General features: G+C 38.8%; 1 long non-coding RNA gene across 1 annotated transcript in view; it reads left to right on the top strand.

Annotated features, from left to right (window-relative positions):
- Nucleotides 1-5,205, top strand: part of LOC131443969 (uncharacterized) — a 79,472-nt gene extending 74,267 nt beyond the window's left edge. The window contains exon 4 of the long non-coding RNA XR_009233686.1: nucleotides 4,889-5,205. This is a non-coding gene — a long non-coding RNA (uncharacterized LOC131443969). The remainder of the gene's footprint in view (nucleotides 1-4,888) is intronic.
- Nucleotides 5,206-7,500: the final 2,295 nt, after the last annotated feature.

The following is a 7,500-nucleotide window of genomic DNA, read 5'->3' as shown; positions in this document are numbered from 1 at the left end:
TGTGTGTGTGTGTGTGTGTGTGGCATCATCTGTGTCAGGTTAACCCACTGGGAGCGTCTCCCAGCAGGTCGTCCTGCAGGACCTAAATCATGTGGACGTCCAGGAGCGTGAAATGCGTCCCGGCCTGGACAGATGTCTCTGTGTTCAGGCCGACTCGGGCCTCAGTGACCTCACAGCCCTCACTGTGAGCGAGGCCACCCTGAATCCACACTCATCCTTTCTCTCTGCACACGATTGTTTTTCCTTTTGTTTTATCGGGTTTTTTAGTTCGATCAACAGTAGAAAAACTCCCAATTACAGGGGTCAAATACTTCGTGACCTCAGAGGCTACAGCAGGGGGCGCTGCCCTCGGCGACCTGACCACCGTCTGGACGCACGGTGATCTTCCGCACGTCGCAACATGTGACACACTTTTCTTTGTTTAGAAATGTGTAATCACTGATGACCACAAGGTGGCGACAGCAGCGTGTGTGTTTTCAGAATTTGTACAGTTTCACTGGTAGAAGTGATGACATTTACGAGGTTTCTTGAATGCATCTCGAGCTTCGTCAGGGTTTGGCAACGTTTCTCCGAGTTGGCAATTCCAAGTTCCGACTACAAATGGAACGTACCATTAACTGGGGCCCTCTCACTGCTTTAACAGAACTTTTTCCCACTGATACAAAAATGACGTATGGAGGTCGGACGAAGATCGGACGAAGATCGGACGAAGAGACAGAAAGTCTCATCAAATATACAAACAGCATTTTTGCTGAAATGCCCCTCCCGGGACGTTCTGAGGTCGCAGTGATCGCATTTTAGTGAGATTTTTATTTTTAAGATTCATCGTTTGATTTTCATTCCCACACCAACCTTCATAGAAAACACACACTGACTCATCCTTTCATCCTTTAACAGCAGGAGTTTAATCCTGGATTTTTACTGTTGTTCATGTTAGGTTTAGTCGGGATTAAAAAAAAACAGTTTAAAAAAATGTACGATCTTTTTCTAATGGTCGTCGTAATTTGTCGGACGGGATCAACGTTTGTGTCCCGATGTTTGACGCTAATTCTTTAAAGCTGCGTTTGAACGACGTCTCAGAGATCAGCAACATCTGGACTGGACAGAAGGACACGCCTTCTCTGACACACACACACACACACACACACACAGAACATCTGCAGAGAATCAACTTTCTTGTTGATTTTTTTCCTCTGACTTTCGTTTATTTTTATTTTTCTATTATTTCAGTTTTTTTTCTCTTTGTCATTTAAATTACAGACAAACTTCACTTTGTCTTATTTAACCGTCGTCGTCTGCAGACATATTTAAATGATTATAAACTATAAAATAACCGCTATAAGCTGTTTTTCTTCATCAAAACATCAAAGCAGAGCCTAATAAGTCAATTATAAATGATTTAAATGTCATTTCATGTTGATTTATGGTGTTTTAAAAGCATGTTATTACCTAAAATCCATCATATTAGGGTGTTTATTTTCCTTTCAGAACATATCTAAAGACTTTATTCACATATTCAACTCTAAAATGTCCTGTTTTACGTGAAATAAATGTGTTGGAAACTCAGTGGAAATCAGTGCAGAGCGTCTACACAACTTAACAAGTCCATTATAAATAAATAAACTGTTGATTTAAGGTAGATTTAAAGCATTTTATTCATTAAAACACTTATTTTTGAATGCATATTATGGGGTTTATCTTCATTTTAAAACATAATTCATGACTTTATTTAGAAAGGTAACTCATGAATTCATGTTTTACCATGAATATTAATGAAGTAAATGTGTTTTCATCAACCTGAAAACAGAAGAACTTAAACTGACATTATTATTATTACATAATATTATTGTTCTGTCATTTAATGAGGAAGTTACACTTAATTTAAGGTGTTTTTTGTTAGAATATAAAAGTGGTGTGACGTGAACGCTCAGTGACAGGAAGTTCACACACACACACACACACAGACACACACACATTAGTGGTTAATTATTATCAGACCTCACATGTAATGAGCAATCGACCTGTGTGTGTGTGTGTGTGTGTGTGTGTGTGTGTTATTAGCTGGTGGAAAAACAATCACAGTTTCCCTCTGAACAGTTTAAAACAGTTTGCATTGATAATGTTGGATTGATCACAGAGGAGATACGAGTGTGTGTGTGTGTGTGTGTGTGTGTGTTCGTGTTCTCAGCCTCTTTATTCTAAAATCCACCTTCTTATTTAAAGTTTAATATTTGATATTTTCACGCAAATAAAAGCAAACATATTGCGAGTAGAATTTTCTTAAACTTCTACGATTTTATGGCCTGAACATACAGTTCTAGTGATTTATTTTGAAGTTCCACAAGGGGGAGCTGTGTCTTTGTAGTCATTCCAGGACCTCAGGTTTTTCACTTTTGCTAAATTTGAGATGTTTGAGTGTTTTTTGTGAACATTAGAAACATTTTCTTCTTAACAAATTCTCATTTTTTGCGACATTAGTCAAATTAGAACTTCAGTTATGTTTTTATAACTTTTGTTGCACATTTTGTAAAATGTTATTATATTAATTTACAAAAATATGCAGCGAAAGTCACTGACTAACTCACACATTTACTTTTAGTGACACATTTTTGTAAAATGACAACATTTTATAAAGATTTTTTGTTTTACTAAAACATTTTTAATTTCGTCAATCAAATATTTTATGAAATGACATTTTATAAAAGGTTTTTGGTTGGGGGCTGTCACATTTATGTCACATTTTTTGCACGTTTTGTCATTTGTTGTAACATTTGTGTAATATTTACAGTTAACAAAAGTCCTTTTTTGTAACTTTTTATCACGAGAAATGTTTTTGTAAAAAAAAGACAACATTTGATAAAAGTTTTGTGGTTTAAAAAAAGGACTCCGCCCACTTGAAATAATCTAAATGAAAGCATATTTTACAGGAAGTTTTCATCGTGTCAATCATTCACAGAGTCATATTATCACCTGTTTAGTGTATATATATATATTATTATGATCAGTTTGTGTGTTTGACAGCGGCTCAGGGAAAAGTGCTGAGTCATGCTTTTATTTAGCAATAACACAGATTAGATTATTCATTTGTCGCTATAGGCAACACAACACAATAATTCACCTTTAAACTCAAAGACGTGTGAGTGTGTGTGTGTGTGTGAACCACAGTTAAACGCTGTATTTCCTAATGTGACTGATCATCTTTAAACTGGTGTAAATGCAGACTGACGCTGAGTCAGCACGTCCTGACGTGGACGAGAGAAACGTGCTGTGACTTAAGACTGGAATGAAAAACTGTGTCTCGTTCACATCTGTGTTGAAACGCAACAAATGTGAGCGCGGCTCAGACGCAGCCTCGCGCCCTTTTCTCTTTGTCATTTTGGACTTTTACAGAACCTCACAGTGTGTGTGTGTGTGTGTGTGTGTGAGCGCTGTGCTCCTCACATGACTCTCACACACACACACACACACACACATGCTGTGCGTTCACCTGTTCTTCACACGCATTTGTATAAAAATGATGGTTTTTAAACATTTTGCTTTGTTCATAAAATCAAAGATGTCACGGACAATGAAAGAACATCATGTTTAAGAAGACAAATATGAGCTAAATAATATATAACTCATGCCTTCACCAGTTCATTGTGGCAGCTTTAGTTTTAGTTTCCATCAGAGGATCATTTGTTGTTTTTCAGTGTCTTTTTTACCACGTATTGTTGCTACGTCAGGTTAAGTCGACGACGTCTGCGTCACATGATCACGTCTTTATCTCACTGTGAGACAGATGTTTGTAAAGAACTCACTCTCCCACACCAAAGCCCAGAGAAGACCAGTGATTTTAACATCTCACACACACACACACACACAGGAGCTGCTGTTGATCCACTGCTGCCTCCATCACTAACTTCACATGTTATTTTATTCTTAGTTTGTAAAATTATAGTGACCACACGAGGCAGCAGAGGAGCAGCAGCAGCAGCAGCTAAAATCACTGGTTTTCTCTGTGGACTTTGGTGTGTGAGAGTGAGTGGTTTACAAACGTCTGTCTCACAGTGAGATAAAGACGTCGTAGACGCTGATAACAGTTTGTGAAGTTTTATTTCAGTCATAATTGTTTGTGTTAATGAAATGAAGTGTGTGAGTGGCTGTTCCTGCCGTGAACCACACACACACACACACACACACACACACACACACAGAGACATGCAGGCCAGTATCATGTGTCCCCCACATGTCCTCAGTTATTTTTTACCATTTGACTTAAACATAAAGAGACAGTGTAACCCGACTGCTACAGTGTGTGGAGCTGCACGCTGCTCTGAGGTCTGTATTTGGGAATTCCTGTGGAGACTTGGAGGGAAAATGCACGCACGCACGCACGCACACACACACACACGCACACACACACACACACACACACGACCTCTGAGTTCCCACCCAGCAGCTGAAGTAGTGTTTTTTTCAGGCGTGGGCACGTAAAGTCCTGCTCTTTGATGATTCCTCACCACGCACTTGTCATAATTCTGCGTAATTCTAACCTTTCTTTTCTGGCTCTGTGAGCGAGTGAGAGAGTGAGAGAGTGAGAGAGTGAGCAAGTGAGAGAGCGAGTGAGAGAGAGAGTGAGCAAGTGAGAGAGCGAGTGAGAGAGAGAGTGAGCGAGTGAGAGCGAGTGAGCGAGTGAGAGAGAGAGTGAGCTGCTGACTTGTGTTGTCATCCTCTCACGGTGAACACAGTCGAGGTCGTGATGAGCGGCCGTTTAACGCCTGATGATTTTTAGCTTTGACGTCAGGACAAACTTTAAAGAAGCAGAAACTAAACACAGTCACATTGTTTGTTCCTGCGTGCGTGTGTGTGTGCGTGTGTGCGTGCGTGTGCGTGTGTGCGTGTGCAGCGTTGCAGGAGGTCGTCCGCGCACGGACACAAATGTGATCCCCGAGCAGCTGTTTGAGTCTGGGCTCGTCCTCTGTAGACAAACATCTGCGCCTCATCTCCACACTTTGACGGGAAAAGCAGGACTTCGGCTCCTTCTGCTCCTCTTCCTCCTCCTCCTCCTCCTCATTCCTGCGTTTCTCTCTGATGTTTGTTTTCGTCTCGCGTCCATCTGCTCCTGATGATTTCTGGAACACGGCGTTTAATCGACAGGAGCAGGAGGACGTGCAGAGGAAACTCATTTAGCCCTGTGTTATTATTGTGTGTGTGTGTGTGTGAGACCTGATGGACATGTCCTCCACAGTGAGGGTTTGACCTTTGACCCCGTGTGATTGGTCACAGCTGACGTGCAGGTGTTCAGCCGCACACCTGTTAGTGAGAAGTGGAAAAACTTCTTCACTGATCATATTGATTCGGAATTGATTTGAAATCAATAACTGATCATTACAATGTTTTATAATAATATGAAGTTTATATGAAATTATTTGGGACATTTGACTATAAACTATAATTATTTCTGTTAAAATTGAAAACTCGCAGTTAAACTGAGCAAAATAACTATTATTGTTAAAAAATGCTTTAATATAAACGTTTATATATTTAGATTTTGTTTGTAATCCTGACCATAAAAATGTCGCAAAATAATAACAAACTTGACAAAGAAATGAAAAAATGTACAAAATGTTGTTTTATTAAAATTTTTAAAAATGACAGACTTTACCAACAAAATTGAAAAAAGTTTAATTAACAAACTATTGAAGAAAAAATGTGTCTAATGTAATAAAAAACATGAGTAACTTTACAAAAAATGACCTCAATTTACCAAAATAAAAAGGGCAGAAAACGTTAATTACAAAAATGTACGAACTTGCAATTCTTAAAAATAGACATGTCATCATAAAGATGAATAAAAAAGTTTTAATGTTATAAAATGATGACTTAAAAAAATTCTATTTTTTTTGAAAATGTTGCAGTTTGTTTAAAAAATGATCCAAACCTGAGAAAACAGAAGAAAAGAATTGTAATGTAATAAAAAACAAGACTAACTTTACAGAAAAATACTTCAATAACTAAAAAGAAAAAAGTTTACTCATTTATATGATTAAATATTCATATATACATACAGTACATACATACAGTATATATATACATATATATATATAATAACTTTTCATTTGCAGTAATGGAAACAAATGAACGTGTAGTTAATGAATGAAGTGGTTTAAAGTTATTTTAGAAACACAAAGACATTTGTTATTTGACTTAAGTGCAGAAACAATGCATCGATAATCACACACACACACACACACACACACACACACACACACACACACAGACCACACACTGTGCAGCTGTGTGTTAAAACAGTTATTCACGCTCTCACATTCTGTCGACCACATCCACACATGAGTCGCCGTGGTAACCTGAACTCCTGGCCCCTCCGTGAGTGTGTGAGTGTGAGAGAGTGTGTGTGTGTGTGTGTGTGTGTGTGTGAGAGTGTGTGTGAGAGAGAGAGTGTGTGAGAGTGTGTGTGGCGTTGGTGCTCACGGACCGCGCGAACGTGTGAATCTTTACCGTGTTTTTGTCGTAAGTGACTCCGCCCACTTACTCCTCTCTGAGAGCAACTGAGCGACGACCTGTGACCTCTGTTGGAGTTCACGGCCATTTAAATATTTTTGTTAAAATTAGTTTTTTTTTACCTAAATAAAGATTTATGTCAACGTAGCATGCTAGTTTAAATATGCTAACAAGTAAGGCTATCAACACACAACACACTGTGATGCTAGGTTAATAACAGAGCTATGTGGCTAAGCTAACAAGCTATGTGTTCAAGCAAGGGTTCAAGCTAGGCTTACTAGCTATGTTAACAAGCAAAGCCCTTACTCAAGATTACATTAACAAGCTAAGTGAGGGTGGAGTGGCTCAGTGGTTAAGACCGGTACCCTGTGTGTGAAAGACATCATAGTCGCAATGGTCGCAAGTTCGACTCCACCCCTGACTGATTCTACTCAATTCCATTGTAAGTCGCTTTAGACAAAAGCTTCTGCTAAATGACATGTGATGTAATGTAAAAGGGAACATGCTAGGTTCATAGCATCGAGCTAAGTTAACAGGGTTGTGATCGAGCTAGGCTATTGAGCTAATCTGATATTTTGTTTAACAGGCAAACAAATAAAGCTAGGTTATCTACCCATGCTATCAAGCAAGACTGTCAAGCTAAGGTAACACTATAGGTGAGGCCATTACGCAAGGCTAGGTTGGCTAGATCATAAATTTAAGCTAGGTTAACTTGCAGTGGTATCAAGCTAGGTATATGCTAACTAGCTATCTTAACTAGCTGGGCTGTTTTACTGACTGTGCTAACATGCTAAGCTAACAGGCTATGTCAACTAGCCTCATTAACCACCTGGTTTCCAAACATGCTAGGTGTCCAGTTAGCATTAGGTGTCACTTAGTCATGGATCCAGTCGCAGCAGAGAGAGCTAACATTGCTATCAGCTAGCATGTCAACTGCTACTTGTATCAATGTAAATAAAAAAATAAATAAAATAAAAATAGTTTTAAAAAAGAAAT

Source organism: Solea solea, chromosome 2 (genome assembly GCF_958295425.1).
Source record: "Solea solea chromosome 2, fSolSol10.1, whole genome shotgun sequence".
In the NCBI taxonomy this organism is placed as follows: Eukaryota; Metazoa; Chordata; class Actinopteri; order Pleuronectiformes; family Soleidae; genus Solea; species Solea solea.
The sequence above is the reverse complement of the archived record's forward strand: the minus strand, read 5'-3'. Positions and strand labels throughout refer to the sequence as shown.